The 25,124-nt window shown below is 37.8% G+C and overlaps 1 long non-coding RNA gene across 2 annotated transcripts; it reads right to left on the reverse strand.

Moving 5' to 3' along the window:
• Positions 1-3,138: 3,138 nt before the first annotated feature.
• Positions 3,139-22,598, reverse strand: LOC118022474. 2 transcript variants are annotated; one of them, XR_004682501.1, is made up of 3 exons: positions 22,494-22,598; positions 6,354-6,399; positions 3,139-3,312 (listed from the first exon to the last, which is right to left on the reverse strand). It is a non-coding gene; the product is annotated as an uncharacterized LOC118022474 (long non-coding RNA). The 2 variants fall into 2 exon arrangements; XR_004682502.1 differs by lacking the exon at positions 3,139-3,312 and adding an exon at positions 5,545-5,674.
• Positions 22,599-25,124: the final 2,526 nt, after the last annotated feature.

Raw genomic sequence — 25,124 nt, forward strand, 5'->3', positions numbered from 1 at the left:
AGTGAAAACGACTATTAGTTTTAAGTTGTTAACTTATTTTAAATAAATAGAAAATGAATTTGGAAACATTTTACCAAAAAAAATGAGATATAAAAACTTCACAAAAGAAGGTAGAAAAACAAAAAGATCTAGACTTTATGTCTTCCAAAACCTTCTGTAAGGACTTAGTGTTTTTTTTCTTTCTTCCTTGATTGATAACTATATAACTACTGTACCTCACCATGTCAGGCTTCATGATTCGGAAATTGCAGTAAGCCAGTCAGTTGTGTGTATGCATGCCCCTTGGTCGTCAGAATATTATGGCCATCTCACATTTGATATTTTGGAGTTTATTGCAAGTATGATCATTTCTGTGTATTCTTCACTTGGTAAAGTTGAGTCACTTCATGATCCGCTTCTCCCACCAGAACACAACATCGTATGTATGTATGTGCACATGTGTGTTTATATACAATATATTAATTACTCCAGGGAGCGGTTTCTAAAAAGGCCAGCAAGGTATTCTGTGTTAGGTGATCTTATGATAATTACAGAGTTCTGCAGTAATTACCAGATATCATTTATAAATATGTTGGATTAATAAAAATTTGACTTGAACTTTTTAATAACAATGTTTAAATGCAAAGGGCTGGTGTACTTAGAATTCTGAAACAGACGGTTGACTAAAACTTATATGGAGTTTTCTAGTTGGTGATCCAGAGAAATACACTGTGAGAACTTGGCAATGACTACGATTTTCACTCCTTTGCCCTAGTAGTTGGAAGGATTCCAACTAGTAGTAGTGATACATACTCTTAAGGCTTAGATTCCTGGATTTGGGGGAAATTTTCATTAAGCAAATACATGCACTAATCTTACTTTCAAGATAGGGCTTCTGCTGGCTTGTCTTGTTAGTACAGTAAAATTAAAATTATCCAGTATTAAAAAGGAGTCATTTGAAATTTACTGCATATTTAGATTACTACTCTTAAATGTACACAGTCATTACCCACACTGACAAAATTTAAATTACAAGAAACATATTCATAGAAGAATATATTTCTAATGTTTAGAAGAAAGTTTTACTTTCAGCCTTTACATATTTTTGGTCTATATGTTAAAAAGTGAGGTAACAATAGGTCCCAAAAGAAGTGATGTACAGTTTTAGTGAGTGCTACTCCCATTTTGTTTGTAAAGTTATGCTGAACTAAAACATACAGGAAAATAAACAAATCTTAAGACACTGTCCTATAATTTTTTACAAATTGAACATACCTCCTTAGCCATCACCCTGACCAAGATGTAGACCATAACCATATATCTAAGGATAAACCTCCTGTATCTGAAACTAATGATTATTGTGAAGATAGAGGGTAAAAGAAACCATGTGATTTTATGAGATTTGATGGTGATTTAATAACTCCATTAGTAGCTTTTAGTAGGTAAAGACATAACAAACAAACACTGTATACATGCAAAAAAAGAAATGCTATAATTTTGATTAATTCTCATAGAGAAAGACAACTTATGCATTTACAAATACCTGCTAAAAAACTGTGTGCATGTTTTATTTTTTTTATTTTTTTATTTTTTAAAGATTATTTATTTATTTATTTATTTGACAGAGAGAGACACAGCGAGAGAGGGAACACAAGTAGGGGGAGTGGGAGAGGGAGAAGCAGGCTTCCCGCGGAGCAGAGAGCCCGATGCGGGGCTCCATCCCAGGACCCTGGGATCATGACCTGAGCCGAAGGCAGACGCCCAACCGACTGAGCCACCCAGGTGCCCCCTGTGTGCATGTTTTAAAAGTACTGTAAGTTCAGTATATCCAAACCTAAAGCCATCAACTTTCTCATTAAACACCAATCCTCTTAACCTTTGTGAATAGTTTTCCATTCTACTTTAAAGACACTAAAATGGGCTACTGTAGGTGATGCTCTATGGGTGTGGCTTATGCTCAGAAGAGGACCTGGAAATCCCTTCAGGGAGCCCTTCTTGGTAGAAAAGGCTTTGGTCCTTCCTCAAGAAATTAACCAAGGGATGATGCACTGTTACATACTTTAAGTTAAAATATAGTGTGACTAAAATTTTTAATAATTAACTCAAAGGTTTAATTAGAAAACCAAATATCCATCCTCACTGAATCACTAAGACAGCTCCTACTTTACACATCGCTCTCCCGGGCGTGTAGGTTTAAAACTCCGAAGTAACATTACTGCACTTTGTTTCCAACACGTGTTGCTAGGTCTAAAATGGATTTTTATGTTATACCAGGTTTTCTAAATGCTGCATGTATTCTTCTCTCTTGGCCACTCATAATGCGCATCATCGTATTAAAATCTCTGAGAGGTCCTTTAGGAAAAGATAAGTTCATTTAACTTTGTATACACCAGTGTTTTTTCAAAAAATCTTTTTGATGATAGAGTGTCCTGCTCCACAGTCTTTTAAAGAGCACCTGTTAAAACATGGGTGAAAAATACATCGCAGAGTCACCTTGCCTCTCTTCGCTGCTCACGAGGAAGTAGCCATCCCCCATGGGCTCTCACCCTCCCACATTTCCTATTCCTTCCTCCCTGCCTGTTGCCACCATTCTTGGGTGGGCCTCACCTGGCCTCGCAGAACCCCCTCTTCACCAGAGGGGCCTTCTGTGCTGGACCTTCTCCAGCCCTACCTCTGTGCCGGGCCTTCTCCAGCCCTACAAACTGACAGCAGATGCGTTTCTGAAAGTATGGCTCTCTTCTCATCACAGACTCCAGCCTGCCTTGAGTCTGTCTCCTCTGCAGTCTGTCCTTCAGGTAGCCACCAGTTATCTTTCTAGAGCATCACTCTGATTCTGGCTTACGCCTGCCCGGAAACCTTCGCTGTCTCCTAGCGTGTCTTACAGAACCGCACAGCTCATGCCTGTCCCGAAAAGCCCTCACAGACTATCTTTTCACCCCTCCTTCCCGCTGCCGCTGCTTCCCTGTCCTCTCCAGCTCCACCCCCACTGGCCACGCACCAAACCCTCTGCTCCCCACCCCCCACAGCCATATTTGCTCTTGCTAGAACACTCCATGCTCCTTCTGAGATATATCTCTCTGCTCGCATTGATCTTTGTCCCCATCTCCCAGCCAGAGAGAAGTGCTTTGTAGTTACTGTTGTATTTTATACTTGCCTTTTATGGTTCTTCTTCTGCATTATGCTAAACATATATTGTCTTCTTTTCTCTGCCTGTAATCTTCTTTCCGACAGGAATTGAGTCTTACCCATCTTTGTATCTTTTGGATTATCTCATACATAGTAAGTGTTCAGTTACTGTTCTTTTCGTGGCACTTTCTTTTCATTCAGAAACAGCTGTGGGAGAAATATTTAAATTCTGCTATTTTTGGTCCACTTGTTAAAACATATTGAGCTTACCCGAGCTCCAAGAGTGATCAAACTTGGTAAGAAATAGTCTGTATTTTCTTATCACTGCTTTCCCATCTGTTTTATTCACTTAGTTTGTATTGAATATAGCAGAAAAACAAGCCAATTGTTTATCATTTATTAGCATACATGGCTGACCGATAGCTTGTTAGCTGATAACCTGACCTGACCTCTTTGTAACTGGAGACAATTAAGTGGAATCCAGTTTATTCTTTTAAGAAAAACTTAGTAACTCTCACTAAAATCGAGAAAACTTATCCATTTGTCCTTCAGTTATGCAGCAAGGAGGGAAAGCCGGTGGTTTTCAGGGATGCAACAAGGGCAAGTGTAGGTTGTCAGCCCTGCTCTGTATCACAGACACATCGCTCCCCGACCCTTTCCCTAGGAAGCCACTGTAAGTTCTTCTGGTAATGATAATAACAGGCATTTGATTCGAAACCTGGTAATAACTCATTTGATGTAGATCTTAATAGAAGCTGCAATGAAAATCGTTGGACATGGGGGGTGCGGGGAATAGCCCATTAAAAATGAAATAAAACTGGTGAAATAAAATTTTAAAAAATGTGTAACCAGGATGGAAAACAAAAGAAAATGTGATCTTAAAACAAAAATAGAGGCTCTAAAAGAGAAAACAAGAGGAGATTGTATAAACTAATTAATGAAGACTATGGTTTTGCCTTATTTCAAAGTTCTAAATTCTATTTCATTTGACTTGTGCAAAAAAAGCTTTCATTAAATTTTATTCACATTTATTTTATTATTTGCATTTCTCACATTTATTACTTGTTCTCTTTAATAGTAATCATATTTCCTTTCTAGTTAAATTCTTATTTAATAAAGAATGACTTTTAGTGTCCATTCGACATTGAAAATTTGTCATATTGATACTAACTTAAGACTTAAATACAAAGAGAACTTTATCCCCTCATCCCTTTGGGTTCTAATGCTTTTCATCTCCGTTTCGGGCAATTTTTTGTGACCAATAATGCAGTCATTTCAGTGCCAGCAACTTCCTATTGGAAGTGACATTTATTTATTTAGTCAGTAAATATTTATTGAATACTTAAGCAGTCACCAATAAAAGTGATAAACAAGAAAAACAAGGTTTATGCCCACAAAGCATTTACATTTTAACAGTCTTTTTTTAAAGAAAGAGTAAAAATAGGATATGATTAGAATAAAATTATAAACTCTATGAGAAAAGAGATATTCTCTTTTATTCACTGACATATTCCTAGCAGTTCTTGGTATAAAGGAGGTGTTCAGTAAATATTAATTAAATTAGTGAGTGAATGCTTTGAAATAGCTTTGTAGCCAGAGAAAATATCTACAGAATCTAGATATTTAGAGTTTTTTTTTTAATTTATGTGTCTAATATTGTCTTATTTCTAATCCCCAAACTGTAGTGAAGGTTAACCATGTTCTGTGAAAACACAATCCACAACACATATGAAACACATTAAGACCTGCAGGGTGCTAGACCAAGGCTGAGTATTTAGAAGTCTTTGGTTGAAGGAGACAAAAACCAACTCAAGCCAAAGGAAATGTATTTGGGGGATATTAGAAACTCACAAAAGTCATGGGAAATGTGAAGAAACTGGCCTGAACACAGGGAGAGTTCAAGTTGTCTATAGATTCTAAAAAAAGGATGTTCAGAAATAGCAGGAAATATTTGTTTAGGGAGCTGGGATAAATGAATACCAATTGTTTTCATTGTGTCTGTCATTCTGTGTAAGTTTCAGTGAGGTTAGCTTGGGTCATGCTCCCATCTCTTAGCTGGGAGAGGACAGAACATCAAATCACTTTCCTGAGATCATATTCAATAGGGAATACAGAGTTCTCAAGAGGGAATTGGGGTATAATTAGGAAAGGAAAATAAATGCTAGGAAACCCCAGCTCGAAAATGCCAGCCATAGTACTTATGCCAACTGAGGCATATCAAGAATTGTGACATCACATTTTACCCCACTTATAAGCTCACAGGTCAGCGTGCCACAGTTTCATAGCTATACCAGTAGAAGACACAAGACTTGAGGTCAGAGACAAAGAACTTTCTTACTCATAGCACAGCAGACATCATGGGCTTCATGTTTGCACTGGTTCTCCTTATCCCCATGCTGTATGACAATGAAGCAGGAGCAGGCCCAGAAGGATGCCACATGCACAACTAAGGAGCTACAAGCCTAGGACTCCCGATCTTGTAAAACGGCTGCTAGCAGACTTGCCCAAACTTTGCCCCAGAGAGAGCCATCGTTTTTATCTTGGACAGCAAAGAAATCTACCCTCCGCACTGAAAGGAAACATATATTTCCAAGGTTATTTGCTACCCAGACATCCTTAAAAAGATATTCCAGACAAATGATGTCACAAGATGGCCAGAAACATGAGGGATTCATGGCAAATTGTCTACTAACAAGATCAGAGGATGAGAGGGACAGAGAGACATTGATAGATGAAAGTCTGATTCAAATCAAAGAAGAAAAAAACCAATGTCTGAAACACTAGTTCAAAGAAACCAGAGGATAAAATAAGATTAGGGACATGTAGCTGAGAGATTTGGGTTTTGTGGGTTCAGAGGGAACAAGGCAGTGGTGCTGGTGCTGGTGTTGGGAGATGTCCTCAAACCCCAATGGTCGTGTGTTGGTGCCATGTGTCAGGCAGACTTACGACACCAAGAACAGGATGGATCTTTGTGAGTTTGTGCCTCCATCTGCTCGGTGGAACTTGGAGAATTACATAAATGTATTTGTGAAGAAGATGCAGGAACACGTGGAGATCAGGCAGAGGTGTTTGGGATTCAATCAAGAGATCAGCTTTATGCCACTGCCTTAACTACAGAGTGCTTACGCTTCACTCAATAAGCTATTCTTTGGTATTCCCAGAGTAGTGTCTGGGCCTTTCATGGTTTCCTAAGGGAGAAGAAGACTGTGGCCATCATGCTTTGAAAAATTTTCCCCAACAAACCTTACTCTGTATGATACAGGCATCTTCTCTGTCCAAACTCAGAGGTACTTCCTGGAAGAAAAAAACCAAACATAGTCACTGTAGGTTCCAGGCCTTGTCACAGGGCAGTGATGGCCATGCAAATGTGGGACTTGAGCCAAGAGTGACACCTTAACCTTTAATGGAAGAGGCCGGGCAAGAGTGGGCCATGTCCCTAGTTATCTTACCTGTATTTGTTTCTGCTGTAATGGCCTCCCAGGAATATTCACAGGAATATCTCTGCTTTGAAAACATATCAGTGGCTTCAGGGCAAAAATTAGTGTTACAGGAAAAAAACAAAACAAAACAGTCTTAAACTAGCATTAAAGAAAAAAACTTTCTTTTTAACTGAAGTATATGCTAATATAGATTGAAACAAGAGTAAGAACTTCAAGTAGTTACCCCATGGAGGTGGTAAAAAATTTAAAAAATATGTTTTAAGGGAAAGAAAAACTGGTCGGTCATTTTTGAAAATTAAGTAATGGAAAGCTACAAAGAAAAATTAGTAATGGAAAGCTAGAAATTTGACTTCTGAAGTCAAATAGAGGCTTTATCTGAAGTATTTACTCCCCCCTTTTTTTTGTAGTGACCCTATTCAAACCTCTGATAATGAATTCCTTCATGATAATGAAGTACTTCAGAACATCTCAAAGAAAATTTTGACGTCATGGTACTAAAGCTGCTATTTAAGATATATTTCAGTCAAATATACTCATAAGGGAATGCTTAAGAATAAGGATTGAAGGTCATCTAGAATTTCCACTGGATAAAAAGCAATTATAAATAAGAATATTTCCCTAAGGTCTGAAAAATGCATATATGGGTTGGCTTAAGAACTTTCATTTTTTTAATCAATTGGTTGTTAGATAGAAATATCACTTATTTATGCCATGGATGTTGGTATAGTCCTGCTTAAAACAGTAATTTTTGATGTAAAATTTATCTTGGATCAGTGGATTTCCAAACTCAGCTGGCCATTTTAGCAGCTTCTCCGTATTTTCTGAAAACCCACCATTTTTGTGAAGCGCTGCCCTGGGTCATCTAGTTCAACTTCCTCCTTTAATGGAATGACTCGGAAAACTTAATCTCAATCATGTGACAGATCTTCTTAATCCAAGCTGAGTGGTTTCCCTTTCCCAGGTTTCCCATGTCAACCTCTAAAATTTTATATTCCACTTTTTGTATTGATTATTCTGACATTCTTCCTTCCCCATAAGGGAATCCATAGAGAAGTTTGATTATTTCAAAGAAAAGTGGATCATATTTCCTTCTTTAACCTATCCCAGTACTGAACAGAGATGCCCCTGTTTTCTAATCATAGATCAGTACAGGAAACAGTAGCATATATCCCAGTTTTGAGAAATTTTTTATCCAATTTTTCAAGTGAAGATAAGCATGCTGTATGAAAATACCACCATGACATAATGAAACACATATGAACCTTGAATGAGCATAGACTAAACAGTATTATTGGGTTTCCTACTATCTCTAAGCATATCTAAATATCTACAAGGTCTAAGTTTCTGTAAGAAGAAATTGGGGGCACCTGGGTGGCTCAGTCAGCTAAGCGTCTGCCTTTGGCTCAGGTCATGATCCTAGGGATCCTGGGATCGAACCCCACATGGGGTTCCCTGCTCAGTGAGGAATCTGCTTCTCCCTTTGCCCCTTCCTCATTCCACCCCCCAACTTGCGCTCTCTCTCTCAAATAAATAAATAAATAAATCTTAAAAAAAAAAGAAATTGATCTAAGAATTAGAGCAAAAATTTGCTCAAATGTAAGCAAACTTTTTATTTTACTTGCAAAATTGATCTAGGGTTCTTGCGTATTCTTCACCTGGATTCTTTCAGTGATAGTATATAAGCATAGTACACTTACTAAAACCAGGAAATTGACATTGAAAAACACTGTTAAAAAACATTTATAAACCTTATAAATGAGGTTAAGCCTCTGACTCTTGGTTTCAGCTCAGGTCATGATCTCATGGTGGTGAGATTGAGCCCCACATCAGGCTCTGTGATCAGTGTAGAGTCTGCTTCAGATTCTTTCTCTCCCTGCCCCTCTGCCCCTCCCCTGATTGTGCACTTGTGCGCACGCTCTGTCTCTCTAAAATAAATAAAATCATAGAAAAAAAAAAACCTTATTTGTATTCCTCATGGTTTTCTTTCACTTTTTAATAGTTCTAAGACATTTTATCACACACGGATTTATATATAACCACTGCTATAATCAGGAAACAGAACTGTTCCATCATCCCCCAAAACTCCCTCATGCTCTCCCTTTATAATCACACTTTTCCCACAAACCAAGCCCCCAGCAGCTATGGTGACAAAAGAATTCACAGATAATTTAGTTTTAAAAGTCCAACTTTATTGAGCTAAATGTATATATTAAATAATAAAATCTGTTTAACTTTGTGTTGAAAAGCCAGTGATTATTTCTAGTGAAACATGAAATGCAAGGCAGCAATTTCCCTTTTGTCTTTCTGGATTTTATACAGAAGTAACAAGATGAACATTAACAAAAACTGCATGCTCATTTTGAGTGAAATCAGAAGACAGACATAATTTACAGATTCAAATAAAAGGGTAGGGTCTGCTGTGAGTAGGAAGAGCATCTCCTAAGCTTGGGATGAAGAGCAGCAAATATTGTTTCAGGGGGAAGGGACAGCAAGATGGCCCAATGGTGACAGAATTCAGATAACAAAAGAATGCAGCCAAAATACACTTTCTTAAGGTAAAAGACCAAACTGAAGTAACTAACCTATATTTGATGCATATATAGAGATCTATTTACTGTTACTCAGATGAATTTGAAAACCTGGAAGAAATGGATAATTTTCTTAGAAAATCTAATTTACCACTACTGACCCCAGACAAGATTTTTAAAAATCTAAATATCGTATTTCCATAGAAGAAATATAGCAATCTTAGGGGAGTAGTAAAAAAAAGAAGCAAGAATAGATCATTTCACAGAAGAATTCTATCTGACTTAGAGCTGAAAATTTTCATGTCCTTAAAACTGTTCTAAAACATTATGGGGAAGAAAAAAACACTTTCAAATGCTTTGTATGCAGTCTTCATAATGCATGAACTTGTTATTACAGTTTAGTTAACTAACACTAGCCCCTCAACAACAAGGTTCAAATTTCAGTAACTATGATGTATTAACCATGAGTCATTGCATAAAGTAAACACTTCACTGCTAGGTTTCAGTCCACAAATCTCTATGTACATAACAGATATGCATTATGACCAGTGTCCCTCATGTCACCTCTTTCAAAGTCTGTTGGTGACAGGTCACTGAGTATCTATCACTCACTTTATGCACAGACAGCAAAACATGAAATTGTGTTGTTTCTTTGTCTCCCGATGACAAACCCCTGTATCATTTTTTAATAATCAAAAGAGGAAATTAGCCAACAAAGATTTAAGTATAGCAAGGACATGAAAATTGATGATGCTAGAGTAGAATTGGATGTGAGAAGATTTAAAAGTAGCAGCGCAAAGACAGGGTGAGATCCGGGCCTCCATGAAGTTGTAGTACAAACTGTGTTAGCAAAGTTTGATAAATATAAAAAACAAACCAAAGTTGTTTTAATATCTTCTAAAATGTGCAAAGGACAGGAAGCCACTATGGTTGAAACCATATACAGCCATTATGAGAAGACTAAAGTTTATTCCACTGCCAATAAAGGTGGATTTCTTTGTCTTAGGAGTTGGCACAAATTGGTTAATATTATCTGGTGAAACCATTAACACAGCTCTGGATGCTGCTGAGAAATGTGCACCCAGATTGCAGAGGTTATTAAGATCTCTTTGCATGGTTTCAGTGTGCGGGTCACTTTTATGTTTTCATACTACAGTGAAAAACGAGGACTCCCTGTATAAATGGGTACCAACTTAATGAAAAAGAAAATACTGGACCTATAGACTGATCTTACTTATGATTTTTGATTCAAAAAATCTTAAGTAAATATTGGCAACCAGAAACCAACATTACATTAAAAAATATTTTATCATAACCAATGGGGTTATTCCAGGAATTCAAGCATGGTTCAATATTGGGAAAGCTATTTATATAGTAGTTCTTTTAATTATATATCTAAAAAGAAATGTATATATCCTTCATGGATTCTGAAAAGACACTTGATGAGCTACAACAAGAGTTCTTGATAAAAACACTATAGAAATAGGATAAAATATATTTCTGAGCATAAAAGTCATTTTTATGCTTAATAAAGAAATAGGAGATACAGCCCACTAAAGTCAAGAATAAATCAAGAAAATTCACTATCATCATTCTTACTTAATATTGTTCTAAGTTAGTAGCCAATACAATTAGAAAAAGAAGAAAAAAGGGTTGAGTTTGTAATGAAGCAGGGGACGTTATCACTATGTGTAGACACTGTCATCATATACTTGGAAAAGTCCAAGTGAATCAACTGAAAAACCACCCTAAGCAACTAAAGATTTCAGTAAAGCAGGGAAGCACACAGTTAATATGTATTTTCCGCAGTTTTCACATATACACGCAATAACCAAGTGCAACACACAGTGGAAGAAATTCACAAAAATGACATTTTTGGGGTCTGTCAGAACGACAAAAATCCCCAAATTCGATCTTTTAAAACCTTCCCTTTTCGAAAATCCACGAGAAAACAGGCGAGCTCCTTCACTGCAGAAGGCAGTATATGCTGCTACGATCTCTATAGAAAGCAATTTACTTACTACGTAATGAAAAAGAGCCAAAGGACAATAAAAATTGCAATGTGGACCAAATGAACAACACTGGCTTCCTCTTCTTCTCATCTTACCTTTATTGGATGGAGGCACTTTTCACCAAGTTTTGAGAAAAAAGATGTCTTTAGAACTACACTGACCACTGATATCACACGTGGCCCCTGTGGTCGTCCCTAAATAATTATTTTAAAAATAGAATGGATAGAAAGGGAAAAGGACCAGGGCTGTGACTTCAATTTTCTTGTGTTTATAGTAAAAGCTCTAATTTTTTTCATGGGAAGAGCTTTCCATTGATGTGCATATGCAGTTGCCATTAGCCTTTATAGGGGTCAGTCATTTGCCTGTAACGAAGGTGCATCCTTGAGGTCAAATTACAGACAGAAAGGTCGTAAGCAAAAGAGAAACCTTGGTATGGAGCTTCTCAAGAAGCACACTGCTGCCTTTGTACTTTCTCTTTCTTTTTTTCTTTTTTTTTTAAAGGTTTTATTTATTTGAGAGAGAGAGAGAGCCCATGAGAGGGGGGAGGGTCAGAGGGAGAGGCAGACTCCCTGCCAAGCAGGGAGCCCGATGCGAGACTCGATCCCGGGACTCCAGGATCATGACCTGAGCCGAAGGCAGTCGCTTAACCAATTGAGCCACCCATGCGCCCGCCTTTGTACTTTTTCAATCCACGGTAAGAACTTCCATCTACTTTCCCACATTAAAATATCAACTTTTTCAAATTACCGGGAGGAAATGTAAACAGTCGCTATCAGTTTCTCCAACAAACAACTGACAACTTGTGCTCTGGCTTGCTCATCTTAACACATTTTAACATGTCTTTTTCCCAATAAAAGGAGGCTTCTTTTAAGACACAGTTATACTGGGGATGTTAGGAGGTGATCAGTGGGAGGCGACACCCTTGCTGCTCCCGAGTTAGTGGGAAGTTAACCCTGTAATGGCTTGAGGGGACTGAGCCATCTGGTTTCACAGTTCATTACCCTTTCACTGTCAGGAGCAACACATTCTGTAAGGAGTTGCTCTTTGCTTGCTGAGCAGTTTAGAATAGAAACTAACAATGGGATTAAGTTCATTCTGCTTCCCTGCAGGTTTCCATCCTCAGGGTGCCCTCAATTTGAAGAATAGAAACATCGCGGCTCAGGAGTTGGGGAAATGAGAACAGTAGGCAGAACACATGGGTGTAAAGCAATCAGTTACATTTGCAAAGAAATAGCCTACTTAGGATGAGGCCAGTAGGCACAACCAAAAACAGAGTCAGTCCCCACTAACACCATCACCGTGGAGAGTTAAAGGACAGGCAGCATTTGTGAAGGGACCAGAGTGGGGAGAAAATCCTTCTTGAGGAATCCGTGAATTTTGGTAAAGGCTAATTTAGTGGTTTTCCCTCCCTCCCTCCCTCCCTCCCTCCCTTCCTTCCTTCCTTCCTTCCTTCCTTCCTTCCTTCCTTCCTTCCTTCCTTCCTTCCTTTCTCTACAGAGAAATATCTTATAAGTTATAGACCCTCCCCATGCTCCTCCCCTCAGCTTGGGAGCTATGGAGAGTATACTATTTACCAAGTGCTTTTAGGCACTGTGCTCAATGTATCCTATACAATTAATTTGCATTTAATACTTTTAAAATTTTATGAAGTTCTACCACTCATATTTTATGAATTGATAAAATCATGTTAAGGGAATTAAGTAACTTGTTCATTGTCAAAAAAAAAAAGCAAACAGACAGTGCCAAGATTCTGTGTTTGTCGTTACTCAATATTAGGTAGAAGAAAAAGCTGAAGAAACGAGTTTAAGGTCTGTGGACAAGTCGTGCAAACTGAGATTGGAAAATGTGGAAAACAAAAGGTGACTTTTGAAGGGTGACTCAATATTACTTCCAAATTCACAAAATCTAGAAGGAAAATGTTTTCTTTATTAAGTTTTTTAAATTTTATTATGTTAATCACCATACATTACATCATTAGTTTTTGATGTAGTGTTCCACAAGTTTTTAATTTTAATTCCAATATAGTTAACAGGAAAATGTTAAATACTTTGCTGTACCTTACACATAGGAGAAGAAAAAAGGGCATAACTTACATTTGAAACAATGTTTAGTATTAATGAATGATCTTTGTAATAGGGAGAATTTAAGTTAAGGGTAACAATCCTTAGAAAATTAAAAAAAAAAATAAACAGTTACATGATTTTGATGGAAGAGATCTGCCTGTAGGGAAGATTTGAAAAGAAATGATCTCTTAATTATTATCTCTATTATCTCTTAAGTAAGAGATGGGAAAAGATGACCAAATGTGAAGATACACCAGTGGAAGAGAAAGAAGGGCCAGATGATCATATGATTTTCTTCTTGTGTTCTGAAACTTGTTTGCAGAGACTTCAGTGGTCAGCAGGTCATCCAGGAGGATTCCCAGCAAGTTTCAGAAAGTGAGAATCTGGTTTGTTAGCATGAGTTTGAATGTGCAAAGAGAGGAACAGTTGCCATAAGCATTTGGTTATCTTTGAATATAGGAAAGAACTAAGATGATAATATGATAAGCTATTATCTATAAGCTGATTTAGAAGCAGGGCCTTGATACAAACTTAAAGTCCTCACCTATGCAAAACAAAATAAAACACCTGCTACAAAAACAATTCATACCCGAAGGAGCTCTCATTCGTTAAAACTACAATAACAAAAAAATGTGTTCCTACCTTTTCATAGAGATCCATCCGCTAGCAAGGATAAATAAGTTACTATTAGTTGCCTTCTGGTAAAACTTGGGGATTAATGGGATTGTGCTTTCTGTTGGCATGAGACATAAATTCCATTCAGTAAGGATTCAAATGCTAAATTGGAAAATCCCTTGCACCTACGTGTAAACTTGATTCCTGGCAAAACTGTCTTTAGCATCAATGCTAATATATGTAGAATACTTAAAAAAACAAAACAACCAAACTTCATAGGTTTCTATAGAGACTATTCCCCTGGTAGTATACTATTGGGAGATTTTTTTTTTTTTTTAATGGCTTGTGTTATATTGGAAAGAACACTAAGTTTCCAGGAAACCTGAAAAGTCGTCTCTGCTTTGCTGTTCTTTGTCCCATATTGCTTCTTAAGACACTGTTTTATCAATTATGAATTAGAAATAATAATTCCTGTTCTTCCAGCTCTTCATAGGGTTACATGAAACTATTTTGTAAGAGATATTAGATCTAGATTTAGAATACTGGCAATTTTTAATACTGGAGACTCAATTTAAAATTATTCCTAACTTTTAATAAAATTAAAATCTTCACAATTAAATTTGAGTTGTCATAAATTCCAGTATAGTCCCAATAACAAAGTCACATGAAATCTCAAACATTTACAAAGAAGAAAACAAGCAGGCTATGATAAGAGAGAAAATTTGAAAACCATATTCAAATATTGCAAGAGAAATTTAATTTAATGATTGTAGTTGGCAATCTGTTCGCATTTTGTTCAGGTTAGCTTCCCTATAATGCTGGACTGTGGCAATGTTGCCTTGTATTTTCTGTCCCACAGTTTTGTCATTTATTGACCTTTTGGAAAACTCTATGATCATTTAGATCCCTATGGTTGATCTGTCACTTCTACCTTTCCTTCCATTTCAAACTTCAGTTCCATACCCACCCTTCACGCTATACCAGGCACCAAAGAGTTTCAAAACCCTCCCTAATTTTGATAAGACTGGAAAAGGCATGTGTTGCCTGAAGAAGCTCAGTCAAAATAGGAACTACCAGGATCTTTAAACAGATTCTTTTTTCCAAAGCATGCATGTATCAGGGTGCCAGGTTGACTCAGTCGGTTAAGTGTCGGCCTTCGGCTCAGGTCATGATCCCAGAGTCCTGGGATTGACCCCCCGTGGGGCTCCCTACTCTGCTTCTCTGTCTGACCCCTCCACCCCCCACTCCTGCTTGTGCTCTCTCTTGTGCTCTCCCTCGCATGAGTGCTCTCTTTCTCAAATAAATAAATAAAATCTTGAAAAATGCATGTATCTCCTTTACTATCAAATAGTACATTTCAGTTAGCAATTGACATAGGATTCAAAACATATCCACCCCCCTCAAAGAAGGTTCCTATGACATTTTCAATTTGTAAATTAAAAGGTGAGAGGAAATTTAAATTTCTAGAACCACATAGCCTTGTTTTTAATCTCCCAAATAAGCTTTTTCATATTGGTAAATTTCTCTTTATAATAAATACATTGCCCGCAACTCAGAAGGAAAAGTACTTTAAAGGAAGAGACGTGCATTTTGCTCAGGGCACTTCAGTTGATCTAAACAAAGGCTGGGCTCCAAGCAAATGTAACTTTGGAGATCAGACGATTGCAGCTGCTGGTAAATAAGTAGGTTTTGGGAATTCATACTTGGGGAGGCCTGCTATGGCTGCTCAGGCCCCTTACATTATGTCAGTGGTTTATTGAGCAATCAAAACATTTAGAATTCTCATGGAAATTTGCCTGAAGCAGGCATGAACATACTGAGGTGTAAAGTAATGATTAGTTCATGAGTAGAGGTGTTGCTGTTTGTTTTGTTTTGTTTTGTTTTTTGGTCTGTTTTGGATTACCCTTAATGGGAGCAAAGAACACAAAGGATTTTCTGAACATGTATAGAGTTGTATTTCTCATGGAATATTTGAACTATCTCCTTACATCAAAATCGGGATTGGGCTAGGCAGTGTGATTGGAGCTCTGCGAAATGAACTGCTAAAAGTCCCTCGTTGTCAACTCAAGACAAACTTCACACTTAGATTTACTTTCATATGTGACTTCTTTACAGAACGGTGCTGCACTCTGCCCCACCACTCACAGATATACATTCATCGGAAAATTAATAATGAACCCAAATATCTCCTGTGCCCCCAACCCACTCCTATCCTACAGCCCTGAAACCACTACATTAAGAATGCTCTTGTAGATTTACCTTTAATGCCCTGAGCTCATTTGAAATAAGTCCTCTCTGATCAGAGTCCAAATTCAAATCAATATTGTGGGGCCTGGAAAAAGACGAGACAGGCCCACTCCTACCAAACCTAAATGAACTTGCTGTTTGGTGAAGAGGACAAGGGTAATGTTCATAGACCCTTCATCAGAACATGCAAGTACAGATGGGTGTAAGGTCTTCTAACCTGGGTAATAGGGGGACAGTTTTAATTACAAATGTCTTCTGAAAGGAAAAATTATTAAGTCTTGAAGTATCTTTGAAAATCTATGTCCTAGGAGAAATTTTCACAGAACAGCAGAGGTATATTTGCTTCATAGGGTGTCAGTGAAGTCTTGTGGAAAGGTCATGCTAGCCAGGCAAAGGAAAGCTAAGGCCTGACCAGGCCAGATGCAGAATCTCATAAAAAGAAGGTGATTCAGTGGCCATAGGTGATAAATATATTCATTTTGAATCTTTTGGTTTGCAAGTCATAGAAATCCATTCGAATTATTTCTGGCAAAGAGGGGACTTCATTGAAAAGCTGGCTTGCCTCGCCATAGAATGGCAAGAGGTTGCTCAACCTAAGAGGTGACCAAAACCAGGCACTTGACATCCTCCTGACTGTCTCTCTTCTGTTTGTAGATCAGCTTTTCTCAAAGGCTGGCAGTCTTCAAATCACATAAAGCTGCCACTAGAGAGGAATTTCTTCTCTTCCCAGGGAAGGCAGAGATTGGCCTACCCTTGGATAAATCAACTTTGACAAGGAAGGTAGGGTACTATCAATGTGAGCAGTTATTAAAAATTCAAGGTTAAGTGCAGAAAATAGTAGCTTTGAAAATAAAACGGGTGAGATTCCCAGAAAAAGGGACTAATTTTGTGCAGCAAAGAAAGCTGGATGTAGGTACTGCACCCGAGAATGAGAAGAGAAATGATCAGTTGTGCTCAAGCTGAGGATCCTTGGCGAGAGGCATTGAGGACAAGGAAGCAAGAGCAGAAATTAGAATGCTGGAAGAGGGCCGAGGGTAATATTTCCAATGGAGAAGAATCAGGCAGTATCCTGTTCAAGTGACTGTAACAAAAGCTTCAAAAATTACCAGGCCGGGAGGTCAAGAGCAGCAAAGATTGCTCTTTAGAAATGCAGTTAAGGCCAGTGAGTGATTCTGGCTTTGAAATTGAGTGACTCTGCACTCCCCTGAACCCGTTACTGGTCTTCAAAGGACCACAACCTCAGGGCTAGTGGGGCCCTCTGTCAGGTCCTAAAAGTACTCGAGACATTACTGCCTCCGCTCATCTGCTTGTGTAAACCATCCCTGGCTGAAGGGGGTTAGAATTTCCGCATCAAATGAAACCTAGGTCACAATTTGTTTTCAACAACTTTAACTGATCGACCAATGCATGAATCTTTTTCTTTGCTCTTATGAACTGGTGAAGCCTGAAGACAAACTAAAAGACAAAGCAAAACAAAATTTCCTGAGAATAATTTCACAAATTTCTTCTCTTCTAATATTGAACCTTATTAACCCTGATTAAAACAAAGCAAAACTAAATAAAGTTTCTGTTTTTTTGTTTAGAAAAGGTAGTGAATATATGAGGCTGATAAAAAATTTATCTCTAGGCAAGGGACTTGAGCAGACATTTCTCCAAAGATGATATACAAATTGCCAACAGGCATGTGAAAAGATGCTCAACATCACAACCATGAAGGAAATGCAAATCAAGACCATAATGAGGTATCACTTCACACCCATTAGGATGGCTCCTACTGAAAAAACAGAAGCCAAGTGTTATCCAGGATGCAGAGAGATTGGAACCTCTGTGTCAGTGGGAATGTAAAATGCACAGTTACAACAGAAAACAGTATGGTGGTTCCTGAAATAATTAAAAATAGGATTACCATATGATCCAGCAACTCCACTTCTAGATGTGTGTATGTGTGTGTATTCTGGATATATATCAAAGAATCAAAAGCAGAGTCTTGAAGAGGTATCTGCACACCCATGTTCATAGCAGGCACTAGTCACAATAGCCAATAGGTGGAAACAACCCAGGTGTCCATCAGCGGATGAATGGATAAACAAAATGTAGTATATTATTTCATTTAGAATGGAAGGAAATTCTTACATATGCTACAATATGGATTAACCTCATGGACATCATGCTAAGTAAAATAAGCCCGTCACAAAAAGATGATTACTGTGTGATTCCACTTATACAAGGTATCTAGAGGAGTCAGATTTATAAACAGAAAGCAGAATGGTGGTTGCAGGAAGCTTGATGGGGAGCGGAGACTAGGCAAACTGGGAGTTGTTCAATGGGTATAGAGCTTTGATTTTGCAAGACGAACAAGTTCTGGAGATTGGGTGCACAACGATGTGAACATACTTAACACTACTGAGCTGTGGTCTTAGAAATGGTTAAGATGGAAAATTTTATGTTATATGATTTTTACCATAATAAATATGCAAATTATGATCAGAATTTGTTGATGTGAAGATATTTGGAATGTTTCTACTATGAGTCGATTTGACACAAGCAGATTTTTTTATTTCTTGTAATTTAAACCCCTTTATATTGCATGATGTTTTCTTCTTAAAATTGCATTTGGGCAATTGCTGCTAACTTTGTAATTATTGCATTGAGCTTTAAAAAATTATAATAAGGGGCGCCTGGGTGGCTCAGTCGTTAAGCATCTGCCTTCGGCTCAGGTCATGATCCCAGTGTCCTGGGATTGAGCCCCGCATCCGGCTCCCTGCTCTGCGGGAAGCCTGCTTCTCCCTCTCCCCTCCCCCTGCTTGTGTTCCCTCTCTCACTCTGTCTCTCTCTGTCAAATAAATAAATAAAATCTAAAAAAAAAAAAAATTATAATAAGATTTTATAAACACTGCTGGTTTTAAAACTAAATTTTTCCTTCTAATTTGGCTTTTAAGAAATAAAGAATAATGTATTTTAAGCAGTGTTTAAATAAATCATAATTAATTATATTTTAGGTACATTGACTAAGCTGGGCCTTATAATTAGAGAGCTAATTATGTTGAAAATGCAATTTCACTATCCCCCTGGGCTCGTGTGGTTATTTCTATGCTCTAATTTTGACATGCAGTGTTTATTTGCCACTAGGCAACACCTGATAAAAATATTTAAGTAATGCAAGGACAGTTATATACCTATGAAGACATGCAAAAATAGTTTTATGTGAGAAAGATGATTATCTGCTTAACATTTTGAATATTTGCTTTGATTTACATGTCTCATTAATGATAAGTAGGCAACATAGCTCTCATCACAAGTCTAGACTGCTCAAAATACTGGTTTTTTGAAAAAGTGAGGTGATGGTCAAGTCTTCACATATAACCTCTGTACCAAGGCATGAAGAGATATCACCTAGGTGGCAATCGTTTTGTAGCTGAGACATTAGAATTCTTAGCTTAATGCAACATAGAATCAAGAGGTGTCAATAGCAAATTCTCACAGAAAGGTGGTATTTAAAACTGGACCTGACACAGAGTAAGTAGGTCTTCCAGGAGGAGTTTTGTGCCTCTGATTTTCATTCTGTGACAACAGAAGTCCTTTAACTTTTTTGAATTCCAGTTCCTTCAAGCATTAAGTAGAACTAACAAACACCTGCTCTTTATGCTCTTCTTAGGACGCTAAAACAACAACAAAGCAAACAAAACCCTCCCGTGTATCTCCTTAGCAGAACATAAGTTGTTTTAGGAATATTTAAAATTCCTTTTTATTAGGACAGAGGCAATGACCTGCTGTGCAGGGGAGCACTTCCAGTGGAATGGCAAGAATTGTGTCTTTTACAGCACGCTACCAAGATGCTGGTTGTTAAAGAATTACAAGCAAAAATGTCTTCATAACACATGTGTAAACTGAATTTTTGTACATTCGTTTCTGAAAATCAGAACCTCTCATTATTGTGTTTATACATTTTTAATAAAAGTGAGCTTATACCAAGTAAAGGAATGTGGAGAAATAGGATAAATAAAAATGTGAGGAAAGTATATATACTAAAGAGATTAGACACAAAATTAAGATGAGTCAATTCTTTTTGTATTAGACATAGAACCATAGAGGCAAGCAATAATTAAATTTCTGTGGTAAACCTTTCATATATTGAAGCACTGTTGTAACTTCTGGTGCCAAAATGTCCCCTAGCATCTCTCTCTGAAATTATTAATTCCAAACAGACTGATAATTTTGAATGTCATACTTTAGAAAAGCAGAAATATTAGATCAATAAAATAGCTTCTATATTTTCTAAATCCTTTGGAATTATAACAATTTGATCAAAAGATATAGATCCGAAATACATCTATATATTGGATTACAAAAGTCAATGAGCCACTCATTGTTTAGACTTCTGGTTAAAAAAGCTTACTGGTAATTTTATTAATTTATTCACATTCATTGATTATTTCTGCTCTCTCAACACTGAGAAGGCTAGGAATTACCTATAGATGCAGTTACCGTTAGAATATTTGCAAAGCTATGTTCATCTTTATTTATGTTTTCCTATTGAAAGTAATCCAGATCCAAACATGTTAGTGACAAAAACGTCACTTATGTGTATATTTATGAAGTTCTTACTGAAAACAAAATGTGGACAATACATTTCTTTTCTTTTGCCTCTCCTTTAAATCTTTTCTCATTCTCACTCAGTTCTATTTTCTCTATCTCTCAGGCATTTTGTTAGGTACATGGAAGAACAATGGAGTCAAAACTCTTTTCTGGTCACCCTGGGTCCATTCTGCTGTGAAGTTCTCATCAATGATAACAGTGATGAGAGACAAACAGTAGGATGTAGTCAAGGACACAAGAATCTAGTCATGGAGCAAAACCCTACAGATAAATACTTTTGTGTTTGTTCTTTTACCTCCTGGCCAGTGGCTTGTCACCAATTCCACATTCTCCATCCTCATCACTGTACTCCTCAGAACTGAGGGAGATCTGATGTCCCTTATGCTCAATTCGTGAAGCTTTATTTTTAAAAATGTCATCAAAGTAGATACATATTCAGATAAAATTTGGCTCTAATATTTTGTGAATTCGCAAAATGTAGAGTCTTCACATTGTGGCAGAACCAGAGTGATTTAAAGATTCGATGACTAATTCACCACAACTTATTGTAGCTGCCAAACGATATCTAGGTCATTTTTTAAGTCACCCTGTTGACTAGAAATATAAGAGGAAAGAGAGTTTTGAATAGTTTTGCTGTAGGGCAAAAAGATTTAGCCTTTGAGGGACAAGTGATATACATCATGCTTAGAAAACATATATCATTTCATTGACATCCATGAAATACATATTTAATTTAACATATATTCATTGAGCACCTAGTATATCCATAACACCATTACACATACTATACAACCATTTGCTAATTTGCAGTTTATACTTTATTTATTTATTTATTTTTAAAGATTTTATTTATTTATTTGAGACAGAGAGAATGAGAGAGACAGAGAGCACATGAGAGGGGGGAGGGTCAGAGGGAGAAGCAGACTCTCCGCTGAGGAGGGAGCCCGATGCGGGACTCGATCCCGGGACTCCAGGATCATGACCTGAGCCGAAGGCAGTCGTTTAACCAACTGAGCCACCCAGGCGCCCCAGCAGTTTATACTTTAGTGTGATATACACACATGGGGATATTAAGGTAACATGATTGCAATGTAACTGTGTACTGATCCTCCCAAGAAAGTATATCAGTACATTCTAAATGAGTGGAATGACAATGACCCATGAGGGAAACGAAAAGACCATCATGGGCTAGAGTGGTTTCTCTTTAGAAGTGCCAGAGCTTGGAAGGCATGTGGGCCATGGTGTCAACTCACCATCTCACCATGTTTTCTCTTGCTCTCTTTATTCCAGTTGAATGACCTTCTTTCTCCTCTTACCTGCGATTCTTTTTCCTCCCTGCTTCTCTGAGTTAGCTATTATTTCTCTTTCACACCGAGCTCAATCATCACTTCCTCAGGGAATGCTTTCCTTGCTTTCACTCACAATGAGAAACTAATAAGGCAAATGATGGTTGTCCTTTGTTTCTGATATCTATTACTGCATAACAAACCACCTCAAGGTTGAGTGGTCTAAAACAACCAAGTGTCATTATCTCTCATGGTTATATAGGTTTCCAGGGTAGGCATCTCTTGGAGTCTCTCATACCATCTGAAGTTTTGATGGATAGATATCCAAGATGGTTTCTTTGCCCACATGTCTGGAACTTCAGTCCTCCTTGGCCTCTTGGTCTCTCCTTATAATGTTTTATCTTTCAGGGCCTCTCCAGGTAGCTGAGACTAACACAGAGAAATAGTTTCATTTCTTGCAGCAACTGGCTTCTTAGAGGCAAGAAGCAGAAGCTGTCATGCCAGTTAAAGTCTGCCCCCAGAAGAGAAACAATGTCAATTCTGTGATATTCTATTAATCAGAGCAATCCCAGGATTTAAAGGGTGCAAAAATGCACTTTACCTCTCCCATGGATATGTAGAGAAATCACATTACAGGAGAGTGCATACAGCAGGAGTTCTTGTTACAGTCACCTCTGGAAAATATAATATGATACAAATATAAGTATAAATATATTAGCCACATAAATTTTAGAGTGAGGAGTAACATATACAAGCATGCTGCTTAGAAAGGGGAATGATGAAAGATGGCAGGAAGCTCAGGTGAAAATGTGAGGGTGAAGTGGGTTTTGCCATCTGGTTATTACAGAACAGGAAGTCAGAACAGAGAGTCAGGAATGAATTAAAGGAATAAAAGTGTCTTTGAGAAATACCTAAAAATAGGAAGAGGAAACTAGTGATAAAAAACAGGGTTCTTGAGCAATAGCTTTTGGTGGCACTCACAGAAATAGTGAGGGAAGCAGTGTGTCATCAAAAGCCAAGATGAGGGGTGCCTGGGTGGCTCAGTCCGTTGGGTGTCCGACCCTTCATTTTGGTTCAGGTCATGATCTCAGGGTTCTGAGATGGAGCTCTGTGTCAGTCTCCATGCTTGGCGGGGAGTCTGTTTGAGATTCTCCCTCTCGCTTTGCCCCTCCTCCTGCTCTCTCTCTCTCTCTCTCAAATAAATAAATAAATATTAAAAAAAAAAAAAAAGCCAAGGAGAGAATCTATTTCTCTAGCTCCTAATGTGGTTAAGACAGAAGTACAGTCCTGGGCTAGGAGATGGACTGTAGGGATAGCATAGCAAGTACAAATATGTTTCTCATAAAGAGGTTTATGGACTAAAAACATGCCAATCTAGGATTGAAAGGGAACAGTTAAGGGCTTTAATCATCTGTCTTGGTTTAAAATGTAATGTCATGGATATAGTCTGGATTTTTATAATAAGTCTTCATTTTAACCCCATAGCACAGATATTTAAGAAATAAATTTTTGAAATGTGGTCATCCCTCCACCCACCCAAAAAACTACCCACTCCCTCTTCTCCTGCGTTGTATCTGTAGCATTTCAAGGAGCTTGCAGAGTGTCAAGTGATTAAGGATGGCATCTGTTCCTGGTAGCTGCCCTCTCCCTGCGCTGGCATTTTCCGAAGCAGCCTTGTCCTGGCTGGTCTGTGTGTGTTTGCCCATGCAGACTGCTTCTGTGACACCTTCGAATCTAGTCCAGAGGCTGCACGGGTCATGCTGGGACTCAGTTAATGCTTGGGACTCTCTTGGGTGTGCAGAAATCACGCTGTTTTTCTTGTTTATGCTGAGACCACAGAAACTCAATGAGGCTTCATATAATTCTTACCCCTTCCTGATGACTAGAGAAAAAGGAAACCATCTACTCCTAGTGTAAGGTAATTGTATGAGGCTTACTGGAGATATCTGAATCCAGTCCTACTCTGAGGACGTTCCTTGTCTTCATCTCCACCAAATGAGACAAAGGTTCCTTCTACACTTGTTTCCCACAAAATATCTGGAGTCCTCTGTCCCTCAAGACAGAAGTCCCTCAAGACTTCCTTCAGCAGAGCATGGATATCTCTACCTCAGACCCCACTGTATCTACTCACTCTTACATCTTTTTCTCACTCATTTTTCCCCCCAAACTTTTTGGAGTTATTTTTCATCTTGGGGTTGGGAAAGAAGAGAGAGAAGAGGACAGAAGCAGTGAAATTTCACTTGAGTCATCTAGTACTTTTTTGCCTTGAATTCCCTTGTTGGCTAGATTTTACCCATAAAAATGTAGGCTTTTGATCCTCAGCAGTCTGTTCTTTGAGTCTATGAGTACATTTCTTCCAGCAGTGGATAAATGCAGTCACAGGGTAGCATAAAATATAGCAGATACATGTTGATTAATACTTCAAGATATTATTCCACTATAACACTAAATTACCCAACTTATGGGTTATTCAAATTTTGCTTTGATATAATAAATAAGGCAGGGAAAATATTAGTTTGAATTGTATGAAATTGCTACTAGTCGAGAATTTTAATCAGAAAGGCAGAAAAACATTGCAACACAGAAGCGTGGGGTCTAGTGTATTTTTTCCTCAGGGCCTGGCCCATGTATCATCTGCTTCAGAATTAAATGGAGTAGATGTAGTGGGAGGTAATAAAATTATTAAAGTGGTGTTAACTGTACCCTACTTCCAGCTTTCTAACCAGAAACTCTAGAGGTGAGGTCTGTGATTTTGCATTTATAACCAGCATGCCACATGACTGGTTATTTGGTACATGTACGAACCCCTCTTTGGGAGTTTTTATTTTTTGTATGGTGTTAGTGAATAATCAACCTGAGTTAGTAGCAGATAATAGATCTTTTTCAGAGGAAGCCATTTTCTGTTTCCTTGGCTTCAGCCATCGTGAACTTATGTCACTTTGTCACATATGCTAACTAAACATTTAATCTATATTTTTATGTCATTGTTTAATGAGCAATTCATTTCACTTGCAGAGAAGAGAAAACTATTCTCACTTAGTTAGGCATATTTTACACCAAAGAAATACACAGCAGAGTCAAGGACAAAGAAGCGCAAAACTATTTCCTTAACCATTGTTAGTTTAAATAAATGGGGATTGTGTCTACAGTTAGCAAAGAAAAAGAATTGGAAAATGTAAGTTGCGTTTACGTAAAATAAAACCAGGATTGAAATTTTTCCCCCTAAAGCTGA

Source organism: Mirounga leonina, unplaced genomic scaffold, assembly GCF_011800145.1.
Source record: "Mirounga leonina isolate KUSES-001 unplaced genomic scaffold, KU_Mleo_1.0 Mir_176, whole genome shotgun sequence".
NCBI lineage: Eukaryota > Metazoa > Chordata > Mammalia > Carnivora > Phocidae > Mirounga > Mirounga leonina.